Raw genomic sequence first — 27832 nt, 5'->3', positions numbered from 1 at the left:
ATTTGGGTGGCCCTGACCCTACCTAGTTTTTGGAAGGCTCTCAAGACCTTTTTCCCTCAGGCACTGGATTGGTAGATTTATGCCCATCTTGCTTATTTTTGGATTGGTTTTGACTGAATGAAGTTGACTTGGGCATGATGTGTTTTACTGTTTGTAATGTTTTCTGGATATTATTTGTTGCTCTTATTTGTGTACACTGTCCTGAGTGGCATGTCAATTGGCAGCTATATAAATCGATTTAATCAATCAATCAATCAATCAATCACCTGGATGTCATTTTTACTGCTCAGATGTGAGCAAGCAAGAGGCTACTGAGAAACCTGGAAGAGGATCCCCAACTGCTAGCAGCTTTTTATATCAGAATCATTCAATCTTCTCAGCATCCCATAATCTGTACCTATTAGGGCAGTAAAAGCATTTGAAAGAGGAGCATTACAAAGCATGTTAGTGCCAGCAAAACATCTCTCCTCCAAATGATCAACCATCTGCTTCTTTGCAAGGCTCCAGTGGCTACTTTAAAAGCTATTGCCAGTAGCTGATGCTGGCATCTGCATGCACAGAGAATGCTTCTGTTGGGATCATCAGTAGAGTGAAGTGACTTGGTACCCCCCCGTACACATATGTGCAAACATCTGGGGACAGCTTTGAAGCAGCTGTGTGAACCTTTCAGAGGACATGGACACTTTAATAATGCTTTGAGGGAAAGGACTTTCTTCACACCAGCACATTTAGTGAAGGACCTCTTTCAAATATTTTGCATAGCTCTAAGAAGCAGGACCTCACTTTTACGCTTCTTTCTGAGGCTTCAGTCAAGGTCAGGCTCTGGAACCCAAGGGGGCTGCCTGTGAGTCAGAACTGGCCAGCAGCAGCTTCAGGGTGTGCAGAACTTGCTTCTGTCAAAATGATGAAAGCAGCACCATGGCCTCATGTATGTGCAACATAGTGATGTGTGAAGAAAAGGGGTGGGGTTTGCACTATAAACACCACAGGCATGCTATTTATTTTTCAAATCAGTTATAAGGCCACCCAACTTGCAACCTGAGTGGCTAATCTTGGGTTAGAGCAGATAAAACAGATAAACACCCTGGCTGAACACTGGGGGAAAGCGCCAGGTTTTCAATGCTTTGCAGGAGGCCAACAGGCTTTGGCCTGTCTCACCCCACCTTGCCAGCAGCCCTTGTCTGATCCAAAGGAGGGCTCAAGTTGCAGAGCAGCAAATAGGGATCCAGTGGGGCTGGAAACAGTGCACTGTCAACAGCAGGCAGGAAGGGATCCAGATGCAAAATAACAAACTGGGCCCAGAGAGGCCAAAAACCCTTAGGTAGGCCAGGGTCAAGAACCAAAGCAACCATCCAGGAATAGCAGCAGGCAAGTTGACAGTGTTCATTTAGAGAAGCAAGCTTCAAGGCAGAGCCAGCCAATTTTTTTCAGATCTATACCTCACCTTTGACTGATAAGCAAGGACCAGGAAAACTATGATATTTGACTTAACTAAATTAAACTGGATTCATAGCAATAGTTAAAATGATGACTGTTTGAGAATTTCACTTCTCTCACATTAAGAAAAGCAGTTTGATGACAACTTTGATAAGTGTGATGGTAGCCTCATAAAAGAGTTTCAAGAGTCACGTGCACCTGGTTACTCAATTTGGGCAGCTCTGCTCTAAGGCTAAGTTATAGATTCATTGACTTGAAAGGACCTTAGAGGTCCACTAGAGCATCTCTAGCAGACGACCATCCAGCTATTATTTGAAGACCTCCGGCAATGGACAATTCACCACTGTGTGATAGCTTGTTCTACTGGCTGATACTCATACACTCAGAAAGGAGCTTGGTGGATACATAATAGCTCTTATGATGATGAATACTAGGTGGCAGTGAAGCCTAGGAGGACCCTTTGAAGCCCTCCTTCTGTCAGTTGGGTTTGCAGGGGAGGCAGATCTCTTTTGGAACAAGAATACGACAGGGATAATAAACACTGGCTGGTCCTGCAACATGGCTGAAGGAATCTCTGCCAAGATCAGTTCCATTGCAAGGACTTTGTATGCCAGTGCTAGAAGAGCTGAATCAATGGACAAGACAGTAGGGTTTGCTCTGTTTATGACATAAGGAGAAACATTATTTTCCAGAAAGCTGCAGTGTTTTGTTAAAGTGTCTCGGCCACAAAGTTCAAACAAAGTACATGGCTCGGATTATTTAATATATTTAAATTTTTGTGAGAACAAAGTTATGAGGTGTTTGTGTGTGTTATATTTAGCTTGATGTTAAGACATTTAGTCACATCAGTTACATTAAAACAATGCTTCCAAAGAGATAGATCACCAGGATTTCAGTGGGAGTCATGCACAAGCAGTTACACCCTTCAACCTCCACCACCATTGGCCTTGTTGCCAAGAACATTTCAAATGTTACAAATGAGTCAATTAAGAAAAACAACCTGTAATTGATATACGTGGCAGTGATCTTCCTTGCTGAACAGCTATAAAGAACCCTGTGGATTTTTACTGGAGCTGGCAAGGTGGCCAAAGTTTTCCCCAGTCTGCAATGCAATTGATTGAACGTGACAATTAGAACACATTTGACTTTGTATTAAATTTATGCAGTACCCATTGCTCCATTCTTCTGCAGCAGTTCCATGGCCTGAAACATAAGCTACCACAGGAAACGATACATTAGAAACCCAGGCATTCCATCAAGAATTATGCTTAGGGAGCAAAAATATATGTGTTTAAGAAAACCATAATGAAACACACTACAAAACCCCTGAGAAAACAAACAGCAACTATCCAGAAACCAAAGATCTGCCCAATAAAAACATTTATTTTATCCTGTCAAGAAATCCATGGTAAAACATTTATTTCATTCTGTCAGGATATCGATGGTGCACAAAACCATTTTCTCCCTGTGCACCTACACAAGTGTGCAGCTGGGTAATAAATACACCATTTTAATTTTTTAAATCTTGCATTCCTGAGCAAGAAGGTAATGGATTTTTAAAGCAACTCCTTCATGAAAATGCAGCAAAGCACCTGCTTTTCCTGTGGGTGATGGAAGAGCAGAGATCACAAAGCGAATTATGTGGAAATCTAAGGGGCAGGCTGGCAAGGTTCATTAAGAAGTCTCCCTCTGTAGTCGGGATGTGGAATTGAACAAAATCTTCTCCAGTCCATCTTCATCTGCTCAAAATTCCCACAAGCCACTTGTTTGGGAAACAAAATGTTTATGACAATGGCATAGAAAAGCAATAACTTTCCCTCAGAAACAGAAGCCATTTACTTCCCCCACCTGCACGTAGTCTCCATAACCACCCATGATCCTTCTCACAGCCATGATGCAGTCTCGGCTTCTTCCTCTCAGTGCTCCCATCTTCACATGTTCTTTCTCCAAAGCTGTCAGAACAAGGAAACAACAGATGCTGAAAATACTACGGTTCGTTTAAAAAGGAAAAAAAAAAAAAAGCCCAAAGACTCATAGATGTTTTGGGCTGTGCCCAGAAGAGGGCACTAATACTCAGTGCAAAACACCTGAGCAATGAACACAATTTAATTGTGAAAAAATATTTTTGCACGGATTGTCAGCTGCAGAACCTCATGTTGATTGCCAGATGTTGTTTGCAGGGGGATGAGGTGTCAGGTTATGGCTGTTGTTTCTACTTTAATTAAGTCAGATAGCATGGTAATAAAAAAATTGCCCAATTTTGCCATTCTTATTATTATTACTATTACTATTACTATTACTATTACTATTACTATTACTATTATTATTATTATTATTATTATTATTATTATTATTATTATTATTATTATCAGCCCAAATCAATCCAGTGCAGGATGAAGGCCTCTTCACTGAAGGTTATGGATTGCAATCTTCCATGTTCGTCCAGTGCAGGTTGGTAGTAGGCAGTTGTTTTTCCATTTCCCAGTCTAGGGCTGAGAGTGACTGGTCCAAAGTCACGCATGCACACAAATGCACACACACATATCTATCCAATCACGTCTAACTGTGAGCAACATATAAGCTAAGGTGGAATGCAGGGGAGAGATATTTATGGTGGGTGGTCTTGGGACCTGTCATTATTAGCAAAAGGGCACAAGGTAGGGTATTGCTACATCATATTCAGAAAAAGAGCCTTCTTCAGCATTTACAGATGCCTTCTAGTATGTGATGGACTACAACTTCTATCACTTCCAATGGTCACATTGGACAGACCCTAGGTTGGGGAAGGCTGATAAAGAGCAAGTACTGTAGTGAAGGAATTATATCATTCAGGAGGCAGGTAGATAATTTTAGCCAAACGTTACCAGAAGAGGACAGTAATATGCATTGAATAGACTTTACAGGTAGACATCCAATCTGGCATACAATGATGCAATACAAGTAAGAAAAGAGTTCAAATAGAAGAAAAAAATTATGTGATATGAACAGTCCAGAAGATGAGTGAGCAACTGTACTATAGGCAAACATCTAATCTATTGAATGCAGTGAGAAAAAAGAGAACATCCTTCTATAACAGTGTGATTTGTGAGTTTGGAGAGAAAACTGATCTTTGGGTCAATACTCCAGCTATGCCTGTTTTGGGTGCATAAAAAGTCCTTCCATCACCACCACCACCATTGGAAGAATTTCTCAACCCAGTGAAGGATTGTGCATTCTGCAGCACCCTGACTTCTGCCTAATTATATTCCTCTAACCACGCCTAGAATCTGGCTGACATGGCGCTAGAATGTTTATGAAATGACCTGAAAAGTAAAGCCTCCTTCAAGGAGACTCCTGATGATTACATGACCTTGATCATGGGCAAGCTGGGATTTTTTGCAACAGTATGGAAGTGGTCTGCCACTGCCTTCTTCTGGAATATTTTTTTTCTAACTTCCCAGCCTAACCTATAGTAGTATCCCATCCAAGTATTAATCAGATCCATACTTTTCTTAGCCTTTTCTAGATCAGCCAAAGTTGGTTAAATATAGTTTGTCTTCCTACAAATAAGTATTCTCTCCACACCCATCTGCTGCAGTGTCCAAAGATCAAAATAAACCTTGCTTAAATCGATTCAGCTTGTGGTATGCCTTCATAATCATCTATATTCCTCCTTCTCTCTCTCTCTCTCTCTCTCTCTCTGAGCTGTGCTGCTTGCAACAGTTAATCCAACCAGTTTTAGAGATGGTTCAGTAGAAAGCCAGCCAGGATGTACTCATTTTTGTTTACTAGCTCTCTGATGAGGTCAATCAGAGCTTTTTGAAGCTTTTCTCCTGTGGAGTCTTCAAATATGGCTTTGCTTATTGCTGCTTGGTTAGATTGTATAAGCAAGTTTGAAAGCAGGCTGCCCCAGACTGCCAGCGATCTGTCCCACATTAGACAGCGAGATCACATTACTCCACTTGAGCAGGAGAACAGTGTCTGATTATGAAGAGGAGGTGGTTTATGTATTTATTTTTGCCTCTGACATTGTGTGGTCCTTTCCCAAGTATCACTTCATTCTGTCCTCCAATCAGCTCTTTTCATAGCATTTCAAGTGAGTGGTTGGTATACATACAAATCCACAAAGTCAGAAGAACATAGGAGGAATTGCACTGCTATGAGTCAGTGCAGTTTGCAGTGTTATTGACATGAGTGTTACCTCATTGGACTAGCTATGTGGTGTAGTGGTCAAAGTGTTGGATATCACGGGAGAAGCCACATTCAAAACCTTCCTTAGCTATGAAGCTCAAAGGGAGATTTTGGGTTGGAGATAATTCTCCTCAGTGTAACTCAACTCCTTGGATTGAAGGCGGTTTGTTGTTGTTGTTTAGTCATTAAGTCGTGTCCGACTCTTCGTGACCCCATGAACCATATTGCGCCAGGCCTTCCTGTCCTTCACTGCCTCCCTGAGTTTGCTCAGTTTCATGCTCATTGCTTCAGTGATGCTATCTAACCATCTCATCCTCTGCCGTCCTCTTCTCCTTTTGCCTTCAATCTTTCCCAGCATCAGGGTCTTCTCCAAAGAGATCTCTCTTCGCATTAGGTGACCAAAGTATCTGAGCTTGAGCTTCATTATCGATCCTTCCAATGAGCAATCAGGGTTGATTTCCTTTAAGATTGACTGGTTTGACCTCCTAGCAGTCCAGGGGACTCTCAAGAGTCTTCTCCAGCACCACAGTTCAAAGGCATCAATTCTTCGGCGCTCGGCGGTTAGGGAACTGCATACACCATCTTGAGCCCCTCCAGGAAAGATGGGACATTAATGTAATACAATAGGATTTGAAAAACAAGTAGTTTCAATCTTACTTCCCAGAATGATACAAATATTCTCATTTAGGAGCCCCCTGATTTGTTTCAGCCAACTTGCTTTCTGCAAGTAAATGCTCAAGGGGTGCTGGCGGGAAAGGATAGCAGTTTCCCCCTTGGGATTCTGGGATTGGTAGATCCAGACACAGGTGAGAGATTATGGTCCCCTAAGCATGGAGAAAATGTTTTATTACTGTCCTTTCCTTCCCGCACCTCAAGGTCAGTTTCTGACCATATTAGCTAATAAAAGTGGAAGTGCTGGGTCATAGTATCTTACCTGCCTCAATTTTTTTTTTAACTTGCAGCCATGTTTGCCTCAAACCTTGAATTAGTGCCTCTGTTCAATGGCTCAACAATCAAGCTTTGATTGCTTGTTATGTTTTAACAGGTAGGTAAAAAAAAGTCAAGATGTCCACCATGACCACATAAGTTTCATCTCTTTTTTGCATGCATCATATAGGTGACATTTTGATTCCCCCCACCAATGGATCTGCTCAGCATATCCTGTACCTACCCATAGCTGTGCAGAAGAGAGGAAGCTGAGAGGTTCTCAGCATCCCAGAGGGCTGTGCTTGCTGATAATTCTGGGAGTCGTAATCCCGAACTATCAGAGGGCATCTGATTGGTTAGGATGTTGTGCAACTTACAGATCTTTTGGACTGCATAAAACAATTTGAGTAAAATTGCTTCTAAACTTCATGTCAGAATGAAGATTTGTTTCTTCTTGAGATCTTAGTCGAGTATAAAAAAAAAAGCAATCTGCTTTTCTCAAGTTATTTTGACTTCTGTTATTTTGATATTCTTGGTTGGTTTCTATCTATAGGGATTTCTATCTATAGACTATAGAGTCAACTCATTGAAATCAGAGACCCAACTCAATTGTGACTAATTTGTTTTCAATGAGCCTAGTCTAAATATGATTAAGTTGTATCCAGTATTATAACTAGCTATTCGTTTTTTAAAAGTTGAGTTCGGTCTACATGCCTTTTAGGATTTAAGCTGTTGTTCTCCATGGCTTGTATTTTTGATATCGGGAACCCACAAAGTTCTTGGTGGTGGTAGTTTTAGAGAAACTTTAACAGGCTTGGACTAAGTATTTTATTTTCATACAAATGCAGCAAGCAGTTGAAACACAATAGGATATAGGAAAATAATATGTTTCCCTATATACATACATAAATGCACATCCCTGACAACTCACTCACATTAAGGATTGTATATGCAATGTAAAAGTTGCATGTACTCAAATAATAAGTATGAAAAATGCATGATATCAGCTTACACTTCTATCAATCATCCTTCTCCAAAACAGCTGCTATGTTTCTAGAATTAGAATCCAACATTTGAGTTTTGGCACTTATTTTGGTTGTTCATCCCAAGGCTTCCAAACACAGCAGGATTTCTCAAAGGCAAATGCTTAATCAGAACCGATAATTTGGAAATGAATAACCAAGAATGCTGTCCTGAAAATTATGTTTTCTTCCACATCAGGGCTTCACGAAATTATTCTGATCACCAGAACCCTGGGCTGAGGCTAGAGTTGTACTTCCAATGAAAAAAATGGCAAAGCTAGTGAACTTCCAGAAGTTTGTGGGCACGAGACACTGAATCTGGGAAACTGCTATGGCATGAGAGATGATACTTTTATTTCGCACTGCTTTTCTCTTCCTATAGTTTAAAGTTGTTACAACAATATTTTAGGAAGGCGCATTCAGAGACTAATGACAGTGCTGGGTTGTGGCACAAATATGTTTGTCCATTGTTAATTTCAACAGTAGTGGCCTCCTGGAAGGACCAGGACAGCACTTGGGTTAAGTGGAGGTGAGTGGAGCTATAGCAGGACTTAGTAGGTCTGATGCACAAAACATCAGGCAGATCAGGAATTGACTCTGGGATATGTTACTTGCTTACTTGCTGAGTCTTGAGCACTGTATTCAGGCTCCATTTTATTTCTCTTCAATCATTATCAATGATACTGTGAAATGGAAAAAGAGGAATAAACATGCTATCAAACTCTATGTACAGATGGTGGTTCTCTGCAGAAAGGAGTCTCCTGCATCTGTGCAGTGGTTTTCCCAACGATTTCACAGGTTCTACTTCCTGTATCAATGGAGACAGTATCCAGTATCATCTTCTACACACTGAGGTCTATATGAACGATAATGATGGGAGGTGAGGTCTTCATGCACTCTCCCCATCATGAACTACTTGGGCACCTTGGTAAGATCCTGGAGTTCCCTTCTCATTGGATATCATGTTTTAGTAGCAAATTGCACCAAGGGCATCAGGAAAGACTCCTGGTTATCTGAAAAAAGGTTATGGTTAGGAAACAGACTGACTAATGAAAAATGTCCAGAGTGAGTTGCATTTAAGAAGCTGATTCAGGGGTATCTGAACCCTGAAGGCAAGATGGCGGCCATGATGGTATATGTCTCAATTTCCCCATCATAATTTCCTTCTTGACTTTTTTGACCCCATCCTGCAGACCGCCTGGAGCTAAATGCCACTTCACTTCTTTTTAAAATGTCCCACTATGACAAAATTTTTGGGTCTGTTTTTTTTTTTAATATAAATATTGTTAGTTTGGAACAATTTATTTTAAATTTGAAAGGAAAAAAATGTAAAATTTTGTATGAGGTGTTGCTCCCTTGTCTGCAAAATGTGCACATGCGTTTTTGAGACCTCTTAGAAACATTTTGGTTAGTGCAAAATGTTTTTTCATACATTTAATTCAATAAATATTAATGTACAATATATGTCTCTTTTCTTACCTCACTCTCCCACTTTTCCCTTTGACCCACAGTTTTAGTGTGCTCCTCAACAGGAATGCAGCCCTTGGCCTCCAAATGATGCCTAAGAGCCAGTCTGGTCTAGTGGTGAAGGCACCAGGCTAGAAAGCAGGAGATGGTGAGTTCTAGTCCCGCCTTAGGCATGAAAGCCAGCTGGGTGACTTTGGGCCAGTCCCTCACTCTCAGCCAACTCGCCTCACAGGGTTGTTGTGGGGAAATAGGAGGAGGGAGCATTATATGTGCTACTTTGAGTTGTACAGAATAAAGGCAGCATGTAAATGTAATAATGAAAAAAAAAAGTGCCAAGGGAGGAACTTGGAACTCATCAGCTGTGCTTTCACTGTGACTCCCAGGGCAACCTTTGAGGTCTCTGAAGTACCCTAATCTCACCATTTGGAGATTTAGTGTCAGGCTGATTCATTTCAGCTGTGTAATTTTTCACTCTGAAAGAAACAAAGGCTAAAATAGGCATATTGAACATCTGGTAGGCTTAACATACTTATTTTGACTTTTAAAAATTCTTTGGGATTGAAGAATGTATCACATGATGACAATTATAAGCAAACTTAGGGTCATAATGGAATCCAGTCACCCTTTAAAAAAAAAAAAAAGGATCCAAGGAAGATTCTGAGAGTTATTAAGTTTTCTTCCTCTGAAACAGGCTACTTGAAAGACCTCAATTTTACTGTTCAGACCAATAAAATCCAGGATAGTTGGCAAACATGTTCACCATCCCTGGTAAGAAAAATATCTGTAGCTTCAGTAGTCTGACAGTTCTGTAAAGAAAACAACGGATGTGTTTTTTTAAGGCTGATATTCTCATTTCTCTAAACATGGTCCAGAAAAAAACTTGTCTGGATTGAAGGAACATTTTAAAAAAATCATTTGGAATAATGTATGGCATGGACTGAAATGTCCTGCAAACTGTTTATGAGGGAGAACTTACTAGGTGTGACTCAAACATCAAGTCTGCATTTAGTTGCTGTGTTGCTTTTTATTTTTTTTTTAAGAAAACAAAGCCACTGTAGATGGACACTTCCTCAAGAAATAACAGAAGCAGGTGGGAGAAGAAAGGAGAAAGAGAGAACAGGGTGGAGTGGGGTGGAGTGGGGAGGAGAATGAATAAACTGATGGAAAAGAGGAAGATTTTATACACTTTGCTTTTCCATAATACACTGAGATAAGCATGAAATGGGACACATCTGTATGAGAAACAATATATATATATTTCTGCCAGTGTTGGAGGCATACAATGAAGTTTTAAAGTTATGACTAGTCTTAAAAACTATCCTTTTTTTAAAAAAAAGTCAAAAAAACTTCTTAGGCATCCTCACACTTTTAATCAGTGATAGAAAGAAACAACAGTATATGTAGCAGAGTTTGCATTGGTGTTCCTCTTTTTTTTGCTGCATTTCCCAACTTCCCTTAGTATCACATTGACTGTGATATTCATATGACACACTTAACACTATTTAACTGGACTGTATTTTACTCAGTTAGCCCAGCTTGCTGAATTTGCTACAATACACTGAGCCATGAAGTAATCAGAGAGTCTGGGTCTGCCTGACAAGGTAGGCTATAATTGGTTGGCTAGTTGATGGGCCGGGTTTCATGCAACTCCAGCCAGCAAGTTCCCAGCAGCTAAAGAACTGGCTCAACATCATCCATGAACATTCAATTCGAATTCAACCAGTGGTGTTCTTCAGATACTTGTTGTCAGAGAAATAAAGAAACTTCAGGGTCAGTTGTGTATATTGTCTGTCTGTCTGTCTGTCTGTCTGTCTATCATCTATCATCTATCATCTCCTTCAAGTCAGTGGTTGGACTAGTCCCTGCAGTTTTCTTGGCAAGATTTCAGAAGTGGTTTGCTATTGCTTACTTCTTAGGGCCGAGAGAGAAGGACTGGCCCAAGATCACCCAACTGGAATTGGAATGAACTAGAACTCATGGTCTCCCGGTTTCTAGCCTGGTGCTGTAAGGGTATGTGAGAAAGACTTTGAAAGATGGGACAAAGAGATGCTGCCTAGGGAACAATCAGATAAGAGAGGGCATAGCCCACAGTTGCATAATGGGTAGAGAAAGAGGCTCAAAAGGGACTCTTCCTAGCTTCCCAGGCTATAAAGGAGACAGCAGGATATTTGTACTTTCAGACTTGAAAGATCCTGTTAATGTAGTCTTACAATAAAGTAGAATTTGCTCATCTGTTCATGTTTCCTGTCTGGTCTGGTCTGTTCCCATCCTCCTCCTCTCTTCTCCTTCTCTTTTTCCTTCTCCTTCTAACTTGGCCTACTCAGCTACATTTAGTTTTTAATTTTTTGTTTTTACTATCTGATGCTTGAAGCAAATGAGCATGAATGGATGGATAGATGTTATAATAAATCTTGAATGAATCTTGAATAAATGAATGAATGGATGTTTATAATAAATCTTGAGCTGATTATCATTGGGTCACTTTGGGCAAGAAAGAAATTAAAGCTGCTCTTAAGATCCAGAAAACGGGTACAAGATCAAAACACTCAGATGGGTCACTATGAGTTTTTTCTGAATGTTTTATGACATTCTCTTTGAAATGTTGTAATTCAAGTGGTGAATATAGTTATTTGAATTGTTACATATTTTGCTTTGTAGAATAAAGCAAATGTAAAAACCATTTTAAAATTACTCTAAGTGTAATAATTAAAAATTAACACATAAGAGAAAATTAACGTTAAATATCCCCAAAAGCCAGGAAATGCATCAATATGAGTCAGCAATGCAAAGAGAAGAAGCTGGTAATAATCTCTAAAAGCCCCAAATCTTTTGATAATATCAATTAAAATGAATGCTCAAATGCTATAACCAATATGTGAAAATTTGAAGATGAGGATTTTTTAAAAAAAGATTGTTTATGAATAGGTTAAGTTCATTTTAAATCTTCTCTTTCATTGTTCCTTTGATTTATTCTACAACCTTGGCCAGATAAATCATTGGAACAATTTCACTACATTTTGTGCCATTATATTCATAGTAAATTTGGTTCACTTCTCCAACAGAAAGGCAAGATATATAACTGGTGTCTTGAAACTTGACTAATTCAGGTGAAGTGAGGCCTCCTTATGCCTCCAGGCTATCAAAACAAAGCTTGATGGAATGATTGGCGGATGATTGAAGATGACACCACCAGCCTGTTATGACTGGAAACCCACCCCCAAGCAAATGTAGCAGCTGCTGTTGCTGAATGGGTATACTTCAGAATGTTCCAACAGAAACCTGCATTTTGTTTGATATTTACAGAGACATCTGACTATTGAGGAGAACCATATGAGGTAAGTGTGAATATGAGCTCCTTTTCATCCCAGCAGTACATTGCAATGGATTCCTGAATGCCTCCAAGAGGAAAAATACTATGTACTGACAATATGGCAGATCTGGCTACCAGATCTAGGTTGCAAAAAAACCAGATTGCTATTACGGTAGGTGTATGGCAGCAAAGAAAGAGAGAAAACTCTCTTTGCTGCTATCTAGTGGTCATATAGAGTTTTACAACCCAATCTGTTACCTGCTGCCTTTTGTGAGGGAGCTGCACCCAAATGTCACTCTACTCTCTATTACCTGATTGGCCTCCAATTTACAGCACACTAGGCTGTTTTTGTTGTTTGTTTGTTTGTTTGTTTTTGCAAACTGAATATGATTCAGCAATGGCAAAAAAGGCAAACAGAATATTTGACTGCAACAACGGTTACTAAATCGTAGGAAGTAATAATTTTGCTTTGTTGGTCAGATCCCACCGTAAATGTGGTATCCAGTGTTGGCCACCACACTTCAAAAAGAATTCAGATTACCCATGCTGGCTGGGGAATTTTGGGAGTTGAAGTCCATACATCTTAAAGTTGCCAAGTTTGAAAAACATTGGGACAGATCACAGATGGTCAACCAAGATGATTTGGGAATTGGAAGCTACGACCTATGAAGAGAAAGTGAAGGAACCAGGAGAGTTTGGCCTTTAGAAGAGTCAGTGGGTTATGACAGTCCTCTTCAAGAGTCTGGATTACATTATACCATATAGTGAAGGTCAAGTCCTGTCCTCTGTCATTCCTGAACATATGGAATAAAGGATCTAAATTATAGAAAAGCAGGTGGCAGAGGAGTGTTAGGAAAAATGCTCTAGCAATAAAAACAGTATGGCAGAGTCATCAGAGGGGGATAGGTTTCCCCTTTATTAGATATGTTCAAGCAGAGACTGGAGAACCATCTGACTAGGCTGCTTTAAATTGGATTCTTACATGGTGCAGGAGCCTGGACTCAGTGGCCTAAATAGCCCCTTCCAACTCTATGAGTCTATGAAAAAGAAGTGTGAAAAAGTTGGTCTTTTGGTCTGTTTCTAAAAAGCAGTGAGTAAGAAAGCAACTCTGTTTGCCGAAAGAATTCAGATCAGTTGATAAAAGCAGATGACATTCAGGAGGGAGGAAAAATTTCCTCCAGCCAGATTTTATGAAAAGCTGCCGTGACCCTTCCTGCCCTTTCTGTTATATTGAATGCCTTGGGTGTGACAGGAATGAAGATCTGGATTCATGCCATGTCGGTATCATTGGATCGGAGACATTATACATCACCCAGAAGCTGTATTAGCTCTGAGAATGTCATGCTATGCATTTCTGGAATCCTAATCTTCAACCAAGATGAAGTCTTGCCTGTAGCCACTTTTCTCCATAAATAAAGAGAGATTTTCTTGTCCGAATTATATAGATTCTAAGAAATTTGTTTTCATTTCATTTGCAGTAATTGGATTCAGCAACCTGGTAGTTGTCAGTATTTGACAGTATTTTGTTGTACTTAATTAACCTCCGCTCATCTTCTCTTTCCTTGCACTTTTCCAATGCTGTGGAATAATTCTGGTGTTCCAATTTGTATTTTTTATCTGCTGGTTTCTTTATTAAACATACATTTGTCTGTCTATTAGAACAACTCTGGGCAGCAAACAGAGATATAACATAAATCATCTTCTCAGCTGCATATTGTTCATTGTTTAATACCTTTTAGTGAAAGATAAGGCTGAAAGCAGCATGGTCTTTAGGGGAAAAAAAATCTAGAGCAATAGTAGTTCATATGAGGTAGCTGGAGTGGCAGTGTAGTTTAATGTGCAAGGGCAGTTTTTATTTTCTAGCATCTGATTCATTTATTTTATTTATTTATACAGAAAATTTATATGGCCACCCATCTTACATATGAACTCTAGGCAGCTAGCAGCAATCCACAAGAAACAACATAATAAACCCTCTACAAACTGAACAGGAAACAAAAGTAAAATAACCACAATACAATAACTGAGGGACCACATAACAGGCTCACAACACAACACAAACCACACCTATACTGGGCTCTTCCAACATCCCAGCTCAGCATCTGGAAGATAACCTGCGATATTAGTATTTGGGAGTTGAATATTTAGAGCTTTCAGGTCACTCATTACTTATAAATATAATTGGTAACAGGGGCACCTACAGGAACTGGTCAAAAAAGCCAAGATGGCAGCTGCAATCAGGCAATCAAAGCTCCACCTCTTTTTTACATGCATTACATAGGCAAAACATGTACAAAAGATGCAGGGCTTCAATCACGCAGTCGCAGGCACCATCTTGTTTCTTTGACACCCTCCTCCCCTGCAGACACTCCTGTTTGTGAAGTTCTCTTGGGATCCTTGTTAATGGAGGATTAACATTTAGCTTGCTGGCTGGGGAATTCTGGGAGGTGAAGTCCACACATCTTAAAGTTGCTGAAGTTGAGAAACACTGGTTTAGACACATGCATTGGCTGAGCAAAAGAACCAGGAAAGGTATTTCTCACTGACCCATGAAAATGGATGTCAGAAAAGAGCCACAGCTGCTGGGATCTGGGGTGCTTCCTCATTTTCATCATGTGACAAGAATCTAGGATCTGCCTCATAGAGTCCAGGCTTAGCACCTTATTCAATTTTGTTTTGTGGTCATTATTCTGTCTTTGTAGATAAAAATATTTAGAACTGGGTGCTAATCTGCTTTTATAAACTATTGGCTTGTCCCTACTGTAAGGGAGAATGCTCTTCTTGCCAATAATTGCTGGTTTCATAGCTTTGGCTGCTGGCATTAAACAGCTTCAAAACAATGAACATTTAGTAACTTAATACATTCTTCTGTTCACATTGGCAGTGTCCCATTATTCCCAACACTTTGTGTTATTTCTGCCTAGCTACAGGATGCCAGACGTTTATTTCCTAATCACATGGAGAGCTTGTGCTAGTAGTGATAACATTAAGTTTGAAAGATGAACTCCTGGGAATTTAACCTTATATTCTTGGTCTAGAAGATAAGGAACTTGATTAGTTTTTAATCTTTCTTTCTTGAACTTCAGCGATAAACTTATTTAAATATATCCATTTCCTAGCATCGTTTCACATATTTCTGGGAGTTAATTAATGCCATCGTTGATCTTTTTAGAATTGGCATACATCAGCTGAATAGATGTTTGCTTTGGAAGAGCATGTACATTAATTCTTTTATGCAGGTGCATATCTTATTGATCTAGTTAAGCATTCAATTGCACAGCACCAATCTTCATATTTTTTCATTACTCAGGAAGGCTCAAAAACAGGACATTTTAAGCTGACTGTTCCTAGATCTGTGGAAAAAAAGTATGTTTTCAAACCAAAGTGGCTGGATTGATGCCTTCAGACACTGAAAATATGCAAGAATGTAATGCATTTTTTAGGTATGTCGATACAATCATATTTCAGAGACTTTATATATGTGAGAACATTTAACACTATGCTTTTTTGGTATATAATGATCCCAAGAAATCTTTGTTGGGAGGAACATCTTGTAGCATTCAGTGCCTGAATTAATGTGTACTTTACTCATGATTAGGCATCCTTATGTAAATAACTAACCAAGCACCTGTCAAAAAGATTAGATTAGGTTTTAAGAATATTGCTGTAAATTGTGCACATGATTATCTTATTTAATATGCTTAATAAATACTGTAAGCTCATATGGATGTACAGAATGAAGTTGATTTACTGTATCTATTGGTTTGTTCTATACTCTCATTTTACTGGCCTTCACTCTACAACAATAGTTATTCATAAGATGTAAGTGGGTGAGAAGTGGGAATGAGTGCTATAATTCATTTCCTACAGCTCCTCCCTGGTTAAAAAAAAGATTGCAGTTTGACAGCTACACCATTCAGACATTTTGTCCATTCTCTATGAAAGATCTGTAAACAAGATTTTGTAGCGATGTGGCCAGGAAAAGTATAGTTTTGAGAGAGATAAACTTACTTGGAATTCAATTTACAGTACTTAATAGTTTCTCAGCACTTTCCCCCCTAAATGAGGAAAGAATCCCACATTGTTGCAACCTGTAGGCTATGCATTAGAGCAAGTGAGCAATATGACACCTGCAGTCACCAATATAGCCATCATAACCCAATATAATGCCTGTGAAATCCCCTGATTAAATTAATCCTGAAAATTAAAAATCTCATCAGATCTTCAAACCTTGTAAGATGTTGTTGTTGTTGTTGTTGTTGTTGTTATAGTTGGTCACACAGTCAGCCAAAAGTTTAGACTGGATTTGGCATTTTTATCCTCCTATCGAGTCCTTCCCAAGGACCTGGGATAGGCAGATGTTGTTGTCTGATGGTGTTAAACGTATCATCGCAGGATGGAAGCTGTTCCAATAAAGCTGCCTTTGCAATTGACTGATGGTGATTTTGTCAATGCTCCAGATGTTTTAGGATTGCACCCAAGGCTCCTGTTACTATTGGTACTAATCTTCAAACTTTGTAAGATGTTGTAAAAATTATTTTTGTTGTTGTTTTGCACCATGCCACTGGGCAAAATCAAGCAATGGCACCCACTACCTGAAAATATTGCTGATGCCTGTATTAAAGTTTTTCATTTTAGAATATATTTTTTAAAAAATGACAAGCTTTCAGAAGTTGCACATGAATGTTTTTGAGACTTAGGCATCCAAAGAAAATACAATAGATAGCCTTATCAAATTGGCCTTGGTGGCTTGCCAATTAGTTGAACAGAGGGGATTATGAAATGTTGAACATCCCTTTCAACAAGCCCATAATTTACCCTGTCCTGCCTATTTTTCCCCAGTGAGAGGAAAAAGAAAGCAGAGGGTGTAAATGGGAAGAAAATCTACAGTATATTATACCTAGTATGCTGTCTTACTTCTGGGAGTTGTGGCATCACTCTTAAAATGTTGACAGAATTTGCCTTTCCTCCTAATTTTCGTTTGAAAGTTGTTTTCTTTCTGTCGCAGGCCAGAAAATGAAGTGAACTATGTCAAAAGGACATTCCTGCCCGGGACCTCCCATTCTGCTAAAACACGGACGAGTTGCAGCTATTTGCGGACTTTCTACAAAAGACAATGGGAAACACAAACCTTTGGATTGCCACTGATCAGCTGGGCCTGGCTTGGAAGTGACCCTAAGCAGCTACCAGAATGGCTTCTCTAAGTGATGCACTTCTTGAAGCATCAGATTAGGGCACACATATACTTTGAAGTCCTTCACTGTTGGCACCAGGTTCTTTGACAGACTGCTTCCAGTATAATCTGAGTCCCCAGGGCCATGTGGGTGAGTTTGGCCCCCAGAGCCACTCCAAAAGCCACCAAATGTAATGCTTTTATGTGACAGAAGGATACAATGACAAAATACATGACTGCTGAGGAAGCATAGTCAATTAATTTAACTTTTCTGATCAGTTAAATTCATTGAAAAAGCAAAGGGAATGAAAACAAATCTAGGTCCGTCCTTCTTTCCAGAAAAAGCTATGGACTTCTGGCCCCTCTAATCAATCTCAAAGTCTTTGCTCCTTTTGCCCTTATATTTTGAACTTTGTGCTTTAGAATAGATGCCATACAGTCCTGTCCTGATCGATCTGGAGGCCATTTTGTCAGCTGTTTTGTTAGTCATGTATCTTCTCTTCCTTGTCTACTTCTGCTCTCTCCTCTCTGTTAACATTTATATTGTTAACCATAAATGGAGAACCATAAACCATAAGTGGCCCTCCAGCTGTTAGTGAACTACAGTTTCCAGCAACCCAGCCAGTATGATAGACACAGAGATTAACAGCAACATCTGGAAGATGGCATTTTTCACAATCCCATTAAACATTGATCAAGATAGAGATCTGTCTTTTTTGCTTTAATTATTCTGAGAAGCAATATATAAAGTGGTGGAAATGTACAAATAAGTGTAATGCACTGCATTTCCCCATATGTTTTCTCTCTCCCCTCCACACAGACAGAGACAGACAGACAGATATTTGGATCCTTATTTAAGGTCTTCTTCTGGATTCCCCAACATCAGAGGTGTTGGAGATATATACAAGATTCTAGGTTTTTTCAATTACAGTATGGGCCAACATTAACTGTTAGCCCATTGCCAAGTTTTTCTGGCCCCATCTGTAGGTTGTTGCTGTATCTTATTAACATGTGCTTTTTAAGAAAAGCCTCTGAGGGAAGCAGAAGGCTGATGGATCTGTCTTGCAAAGAAGCTAATTCCATTTTTGACATCCACTGAATTTTTAATCCTGTTATGTACTGAATGGACTGTTGCTTGCTGAACAATGATATTTCATTATACCATTATTCTGTACCCTGAAAAAATGGCATTGAAATATAGTTGTATCCTGCGCTGTCAGTTTCATCATTTGCAGCTAACTTTATGTATATTAGGAAGGAACACTTTTCAAGCACAATATCCAATGTAACATAGAACATGGAATAATGTTCTTAAACTCCATGAGGGCAGCTTTGATGTAATGTCCTAATGGTAGGAAATGGCAGCAGTAATCAATGACGTAGAGTGGTGCTTCTCAACCTCAGCAACTTTGAGATGTGTGGACTTCAACTCCCAGCATTCCCCCAGCCAACAGTTTGGCAGCATTCTGGGAGTTGAAGTCCACACATCTTAAAGTTGATGAGATTTAGAAACACTTTTCTAGAGACTTCCCTTTGCTGGATGTGCAAGCAGAGGTTATACAGGAATTATTCTGAATTCCTGCACTGAGCACAGGATTGATGACCTAAGTAGCCATTTCCAGCTTCATGATTCCACAAAAGTAAAATAATACCCAGAGGCAGAGCTGGGTGGAGTTTATTCCAGGATCCCTGGGCAAGTTATTATTTTAAACAGTGCCACTAGTATTCATTCCTCTATTACAGTGTTGTCCAAACTTGGCCACTTTAAGATGAGTGGTCTTCAACTCCCAGAATTCCCCAGCCAGCATGGCTGGCTGGGGAATTCTGGGAGTTGAAATCCACTCATCTTAAAGTGGCCAAGTTTGGACAACACTGCTCTATTAGTACCACCTCCATTGACTAAATCAGTGCCAGGCCCACCTGAACTGAAAGATCATCTTCCTTTAAAATACCATTACATTAAATCTGATCTGTCACCAGCAGCGTATTTCCATATTTTTGGCAGAATCAACTCAGCTTTATTTCTAGTCTGAGGCACTTTAACATGGCAAAGATATCAGCCTGCTCAAATCAGAGACCTTAACAAGCTTCAGAGAAAATGCATGACGTGGCCTGGAAATCTGGACCTCTTTCTATTTATCCCTGTGGATGGTTTCCATCATCTCTCAATTCTGGAGAGATGAACTTCAGTATATATATAGAGGCAGCAGACAACGGACAATGGGCAATCATACAGATGTACATATGCATCTCTGTGTGCAGAGCGTGGTTAACAGTAAACTTAAATATTAATTTTATTTAAATATTTGTCTCCTGAAATGAATTTTTAAATACTTTCTATTTGATCACAGAGCACTTAAGACTTGCTTCATAATATTTATTTGAGGCAACCACTGGCCAACTTGCCGTATTTTTGTAGCAGTTTTCTAAATCTGTATCTCAGCTGATAACTTGCTAAACATTTTTTCTACCCTATAAAGTTTAAGTGGCTGAGTTACAAAAACAGCCAGAAATATGAGCTCATAATAAACATGCTGGGAGGCCTTTCACTAGAGGAATACGCAGAATGTTTTTGGGGCCCATCAGATCAAGTTTGACTTTCCAACTTTTCTATATCCTAACCTATCTGATGCTTCATACAGGTCCTCCAGTCCATTTTTGCATTTGAAGGCTGGCACACAAATAAAACATTTCCTTTGCTCTTTGTGAGATGATTTTGATGAAGTTACATAATTGTATAGTTGCTTCCAATTTCATCGAGCATTCATTCATTCATTCATTCATTCATTCATTCATTCATTCATTCATTCATTCCGTTTCAGTGCCTCTTGACTCCAGACTGGATGGCTCACAATAGGACAAAACCATTTCTCTATTGATAAAGAAACCACAGCAGGCTTAATAGTTATGCTTTGGTGTTTTTTGGTTGGATGTTATTTGGAAGATCTAGATTTTCATTCAGGTGCATTAGATTTTGGATCAATGGCATTGATGGGCATGGAAAATGAGTAGTTATTTTGCTAACAACCTTACGCATTGGTTGTCCCATGACAGGCCACTCAGATAATTTTATCTCCAAGGCTACTAAAATATTATTTTTAAATAGTTTTTTGCCCTCTACCAAGTCAAACCGCTGCTTCATCTAGCCGTGGGCATCTGCAGATTCTTGCTGCTTTCAGCAAAATGACAAGAGCAGGATGGCCCTGTCATGTCACATGCCATGATACAGCACTGAGTTTAACATCAGCACAGTTTACCAGCATCAGTGAACATGCACAACTTTTGAAAAGATGAATCCGTGTTCCACCGATGCTCCATGAAGGCACATAGAGCACACTGCCATAGAGTCAAAATGGAATTGTTTTCATGTTTAATCTGGCAGCTTAATCTGCTTTGACACTCTCAGTAAATATAAATGCAATACCTAAACAGTTTTTCCTTCTTGCATTATAAAGACAGGGCAAGCTAACAACTTACTGAAGTCAACAACTTGTTCTGGTTTCCTGGATTTTGGCAACTCAGCGTGTATTCCTTATGCCTTCAAGAATGGAAATACTGTTTCTTTAAAAAGAATCCTAATGGAAACAAGCTACAAAGTTTATGTTCCCTCAGCAAGAGCTTCTAATGAACACTCTTTTTAAAAATCTCTAAATCATGGGTTAGTTATTTTAATAACTTGCTTCTGCTGTAATTGGAAGACAGCTTATAGAACTGGGGGAAACTCTGAAGATTTTAGCATTGTGCCTTTATATGTTTTAATTGTGATTTTTTTCCCCCTCTGAAATAAGTGGTGATGCTTCTCTGCTGTGGTCCCCGTTTGGGGAAAGGTTTTCCACAAGATGTTCAGCCTGCCCCAGCCCTATTAACTAGGGTCCCATGTGAGTTTCCATGAGAGGTCACTGGGAGATCTGCAAGAGAACATGACTGAAAAAATAAATAAACATAGGTTTGGGGTTTTTTTTAATCACACACTACACAATGCTCGCACTTGTAGTGGTGGGAATTTTTATATTCCATGCCTGAGCTTACTGATCTCACTAACATACTGTGAGCTGTAGATACAATAATTTTTATGCAGGAATTCCCTGAGGCCTGAAAATTATTTTAAAGGTTCCTGCAAGGTACAAAAAGTTGAGAAAGGCTGCTTTATATTACGCCAGCAAAAATTTACACAGCTGCTTTGCAAGGTATCTTTACATTTCTTAGCAAACTCTAACTTGCCTCATTTTTTTCGCCTAGAATGTTGTTTTGCCTTTCCTTAGCTGGTGCTCTCCATCTGTGTCGCACTACAATTTCCACATCTCTCCACTGAAGATGACAGAAGTTGTACACCAATATCTGTAAATGTGGTGAAGATATTGAAGAAAGCTGTTCTGCTATTTGAAATTAAGCCCTTTTGGATCTAAATACACGTACCACGGAAGAGACTCTTCCATGATTACCCCAGTTGAAATCTATCGGTGTTGATATGACATTATAAAGAGAATATTACAAAGAGCGTTTCCAAATTTGTGTTGCTACAGAGCTATTTCAGGAAAAAAGAAATCTGATTATTTAGTTTTTCCATAAGATTTGGAGCCTACTTCAACCACTGCAATTTCTGTGGGGGGGTTGATCTTGTTAAAGTTGCCCTGGGAGTAATAAATCTTGATATAAGTTAGGATTAGATTATGATTCATTGTTTACCTCCAGATCAAAAATCAAAGATTTTAGCTTGATTTTAAAGACCTGCTTCTAATTTCATCAGATTACTGTTGTTTTATATAGAATATTTACAGAACAGAAAGAATTGAAAAGAAGGACTGTTTTTTTTGGGGGGGGGAGCCAATGTCAAATTCATGCTAGCCACAGTTCCAGCATGTCTAGAGAAACACTATTATGGGACCTTTGATGTGTCCATAAGTGCCACATTTATTATTTGTAATCTACCCCCTAACAAAAGGTTTCTGGACACTACTCTTTTAGGTCTATGTTGGCTCAATAGATCAGATTTTGAACTTTCAGGTGTAAGGATGAGGCCATCCATGATTTCTCAAACAGTCATGCCCATTATCTTCCTCTCATTACTAACTCAGTAAATGAGTACATATTTTGTATGTGGTCTGCAGTTACCAGGTTCGGTCATAAGCATTTCCAGCAAGATCTTTCTACCTCCAATCCTAGAAAAAATTGAGCTGGATGAACCAAGTATAAGGCACTGATGTTCGGTTTTTCATTTCACTTAACTGAAAGGTTGATGAACACTTTCTTAGGGCTAACCTTCTCAAGGGGCAGTTTCCATATAATATTAAACCACAGTACAATCAGAATAATTTTGATCTCAATCTCTCACGCTCACTCTTGCTCTCTCTCCATTTTCTATTTTCTCCTTCAACCCACCTGTCAGTACCACTGGAACTTCCCCCCTCTCTTTCCTTTAATTTTTAAAAGAGTTTAGGTGTACTGCAGACAGGATCTCATATATTCACACTGCTGAATCTGGAGGCCTTTAGGACTGTGGGACTCTGGATCTACATCTATTAGTCCAGTCTTACAGCAATGCTTCAGAATATAGAGCAAGGATGGATAACCTGTGCTCACGTGGGCCAAATACTTTCCCCGTCCTCTTTTCATGGCCTTTGGATGCACCCTGATCGTGGTTGCTGAAAACTGCCAGCACATTGTCCTACCATTGTAAAGTATAAAACATGTAAAACTTGCAGTTTAAGTCCTAAAATAGCCATATCCTAAATAAGAATCCTCCCAAATCCTATCCATAGCCACATACAGTATATAACATGGTTTCATCCATGTTGCAGCTGTTACCTCAATCCCCAATTGTTGCATGGCTTTTAGCCATACAAGGTTGCATACACAAATTTAAAGTATTAAAGTATCTGAGAAATCACAAATGGATAGTAGGCTAAAGAGGAAAGAAACCTATTCCCAAACACAGAGACAATGGCATAGCTTCTATATACATAAACTATCAGAGAGAGAGAAGTCAGCATAAATGCCAGAGACTGGATCTGTATATTGAGAGGAAGGAAGGGAGGAAATAGAATTGGAGAGGTAGGGGAAACTGGTTTAGACATTACCTATTTTAGAGTAAGGTGGATAGAGAAGTGAGCTCTTCAGAAGTTTCTCATAATTTGGAGTTCATCTGGTAGACCATAGGACCAGGGTTGATTAAGGGCTTTGTAATATCCTGGACACTTGACAACAAGCCTTTAGACACCTAGGACAAATATGTTGATGATGGTGAGACAAGGCCAAGTTGAGCCCCTATAGATTCCTTTATGTGTCAAGTGACACAGAAAACAATGGATCCTTTCTGAACTTGTCAAAAATGTACTAAAAGGAATGTGTTGTGATGAAAATAGGAAGGGATAGTGCTTCATTGTTAATAAAGCATCAAACTTTCACAAAAAAACAAATGGCAGAGAAAAGGGTTCTCTTTTAGCTAAAAATAGTCTACTTTAATGGTTCAATTTTGGAAAAGGGGAGGAGAAGGAGAAGGAGAAGGAGAAGGAGAAGGAGAAGGAGAAGGAGAAGGAGAAGGAGAAGGAGAAGGGGAAGAAGCGGGAGGAGGAGGAGAGATGAGGGATGTTGGCAATTGCAGTTCAATGATTTCTGGAGGACCCGACTTTCCATAACTTAGTCCAATACAGTAGTGCCGTTTTGATGAGTTGGTACTTCTGGCTTGCAGACACTTATTTCTGAGAATAAATCCCATTAGCAGGATTTATTTCCATGTGAATATGCAGTCAATTACTCTGTTAGTTACAAAAATCCTTCCAAATCCTATTATCTTTTAATTGATGCTCCATTTCATGGCACTGTAGACAAAATCCTTACTTGGAAGAAGACTCTTATCCTGGAAGAAGACTCTTAGCACCATTGTGGTAATCTTGAAATCTTTTTCAATCAGTCTTTGTGGCAAAGGGAGAAAGAGGCAGCTCCCAAGTTTCATTAACTAATAATGTCAAAAATGCAGTATGTTGTGCTCATGCAATCATTGGCAGGAGCTTCATGGACATCTGTGCTCTAAATCCAGGAACAATCCAACTATCTTCATTCAATGAGAACAGCAGTAGGCTGACAAAAGATTCTACTAATGTTTTAACCATTCTCATTGCTCAGCTCCAGCTTTTTCAGTCAGTGTATCTGGAAATATGATCAATGGACTAGACACATCTCAGACTAGCTGTCATTGATGATGAAAAGGGTTATAGCTGTCTGCCTGATCAGAAAGTATTACTACTTCACTTAGGAGAAATATTGTGCTTTAAGTACATGTTAACATCACAAATATAGAATGAGAACAAGAGGGACCAAGTAATGCCAAGAACTCAGGTTAATAGTTAAAAAACAATTATGGTAGAAAATGTGGTGGAATTAGAAGGAAGAGCCACTTATAGAAGAGGGAAGCACAGTATTAGGCACAATAGTAACAGTAAAATGTTTTAATATATGATGCTGTGTAGGAAAGAAATGCAGTAAGGCTGATCTGATGTATATATACTGTGATTATATTCTATGGAATTTGGATGTGAATTTATTTCTATTTACTTTCTACAGAGTGTTATTCCTTGTGTTACATCTACTTTTCTTACAACAGCATGCATGAGACACAGATTCCAATGCAATGAAATGAGATGGTAGAGTCCTGAGATGGGAGATTAGACTATGCATGTATGTATGTGTATGTATATGTACACACACACACACACACACACACACACAGAATATATTCTACAGGTAGGGAGCTGGTAAGGCAAGAAACAGTCTATGCTTAGTATTTGATGTACTAAATTTGATATGCTAGTTTAAAGAAACAACAACATAAAAAGAATGTTCTGAATAGCATATAATTACCGGATAAGTGGAATATAAATCCTATATCAGCAGTTAATCTTTCTTTAACTTTCTTTAACTTTATTACAGTCAATTAGACCAGTACAATATTAAAAGAAAGGGAAAGACATGAAATATGTCCAATCCGAATAAGGGATTATATATCCAAAAGTATGCTAGTCAAGATACTTGTTGGTTATAATTAAAAAATAATTTACAATAATTTATGCACCATGGCTTCAATCGTCCTAAAATTACACATTATAAACCATTAAAATTAAGAGTTAATATCAATTTTTGAGTACATAAATATAGAGATACAGAATGTTTATAATTGTTCACAATAATACGTCAGCTCTTAAGAGCTGCTGCACAAAATCTTGCCACCTGCACTGTAACATTACTCCAGTCATCTTTGAGGAGAATTTGAAGATATTCGGCGTCCAGTCAGCCAGGATATCTGCTGATCGTTGGAGAAATAAATTTTGTTCGTAATTCTCTATAAAATGGACACCGTAAGAGGACATGCCCAGTGGTTTCCACTTTCCCAGAACCACATGGACACAGCCTTTTAACCAATGGGACTCCCTTATATTTACCATCCAGCACAGCTGAAGGGAGTACATGACATCGGGCAAGTGAAAAGGGTCTCCGGTAGTTCACTACCTCTAGCTGCCTGAGATATCTGGCAGCAGCTACAGTATATCTAGTGGATTCTGGGGCCATAAACGATGGAACTTTTTCTAGATTGGCTTGCCTCTCCATGTCTTCCACCCTTTGTCTCAGGTTCGAGCAGTTAATCAATTAGAAAGTATCTTTAAACCTGTACTCTGAAATGGCCCAGATCCCATTGCTTGTGTACATTGGAAGATTTTGGTCATGTTGACTTATCATTAGCTTTCACTCAGCCTTCTTACTCTTCAAGGACCATATTTTAATTCAGCTTAAATCTGTTGGTATGTGTTACCCATCTCTGATGTCTGCTGTTCTTATTTTTGTAAACAGACCTAGGCATGATTCTGGAAGAGTTTGGATTTAAATGAAATAGATAAACAGCTGTCAGTTACAGAGAATACTCCCTCAACATAAGAACAGCTTTTTATTGATTTCATTTAAATCTGACCTCCTCCAGAATAATGCCTGCGGCAGTTCACAAAAATAAGAATGACAAATACCAATGGAAGAGTTCATTAAAGAAATACCAGTGTATGGTCACATTCAAAAACAGAAGCCAGTCATATCCAGATTAAAATATGTGTCTATCCAATTAGGATTGTAAGACATACATATTACAATTTCTGCAGGAGGGAAGTTCCTCAATTTCATCTCACGTGGATTGGATCCACATGAATAGGGCATTGTGTCTGTTACAGCAGGTTCTTATTAGGACTAATAAGAATGATCTCACTTCTGCCCTTCATGCTTCATCTATAAAATCTACACTGGGCTTAGGAAAGACACAAGCGTACCTTCTAGTATTTTTTTTCTTACATGAAAAGAAAACACATTCACATTGCCATTCTATACAAACGTATCTGGGAATAAATCCAAATTAACTTAATGAGGCTTACTTTTGAATACACAGTGTTGAGGCACAATTCAGAATTAACTGTAATCCCTTGAAGAATTGAAATGTAAGTACACAACATGGGCAAGGACACATTTACACTTCAAATACGAACTGAAGCTTAAGTCCCTTGCCTGATTTCAAAGGAGACATGAAAGATGTAATGTATAATAGGGTGTCCCTTGAAGCATGAGATCTCAGAAGGAAAGATGGTACGTGACATTCTACACAAAAACAGTGAATCCTGACCTGATTCAGCACTAGCATAAAGATAATTTTAGCTGCCTTGAAGGCTGAGATTCTGGGATAAAACCTGGGGGGTTATATTCTCTCTGTTGCAAGACCAAAAAGAAGCTTGATCTCTATCCCAGTTTTAATCGTGTGGCAAAATCCTATAATCCTCTAAAATGTTTGCCTAGACAATGCCACTGCTTGCACTGCAAAACCCCATCTACTTTGCCCTGTAGTAGCAAGATAGCCTTTCTTTCCCCCCTCTGTGATTTTAACTAAATAAGAACACTTGGGGATGGGGAAACCTATCCATGGAAATCATTCATCAGCCCTACCTGCCTGTCAGGTCTATATTTTAAATTGTTCCTAATCTCATCCAGGTTTAAGTTCAGGTTCAGCATGACTCCCATGTTCAGGCATTACAGTATCTAGAACACTTACCCTGCCAGCATTGCTTAGTTGATGCTATTGCCTTCAGGACAGTATTCAGGTGAATGTGCCTTGGTTTGCATGCAAGGAAGGATCCATTACTCATACATAAAAGGCCTTTTCCTTTCTTTCCTATATACATGAACAATCTCTGTAATTGTAGAGCAAATCATCTGCAGGTGCTGATGTCACTTTGGTGAACTTGGCAGGACTGGGAAGTGTTCACTGCATTCGTTGTAATGGATTGCCTTGCTACCACCCTG

At 39.1% G+C, this 27832-nt stretch overlaps 2 long non-coding RNA genes across 4 annotated transcripts; one reads left to right on the top strand and one right to left on the bottom strand.

The window, feature by feature from the left end:
- LOC148217110 (uncharacterized) lies at positions 1 to 27832 on the bottom strand. The gene is made up of 3 exons (XR_015797983.1): positions 27582 to 27832; positions 23584 to 23723; positions 1 to 3389 (listed from the first exon to the last, which is right to left on the bottom strand). It is a non-coding gene; the product is annotated as an uncharacterized LOC148217110 (long non-coding RNA).
- On the top strand, positions 3912 to 18898 carry LOC148217111 (uncharacterized). Of its 3 annotated transcripts, XR_015796503.1 has the most exons (5): positions 3912 to 6652; positions 8290 to 12358; positions 15644 to 15776; positions 16605 to 16831; positions 17342 to 18898. It is a non-coding gene; the product is annotated as an uncharacterized LOC148217111 (long non-coding RNA). The 3 variants fall into 3 exon arrangements; XR_015796501.1 differs by having other exon boundaries at positions 3912 to 12358; XR_015796502.1 differs by lacking the exon at positions 16605 to 16831 and having other exon boundaries at positions 3933 to 12358.

This window comes from Python bivittatus, unplaced genomic scaffold, assembly GCF_059951505.1.
Source record: "Python bivittatus isolate LINGU-HERP-01145 unplaced genomic scaffold, Pbiv_v1 ctg000020_np1212, whole genome shotgun sequence".
In the NCBI taxonomy this organism is placed as follows: domain Eukaryota; kingdom Metazoa; phylum Chordata; class Lepidosauria; order Squamata; family Pythonidae; genus Python; species Python bivittatus.
This window is presented reverse-complemented; position numbering and strand designations above follow the sequence as displayed.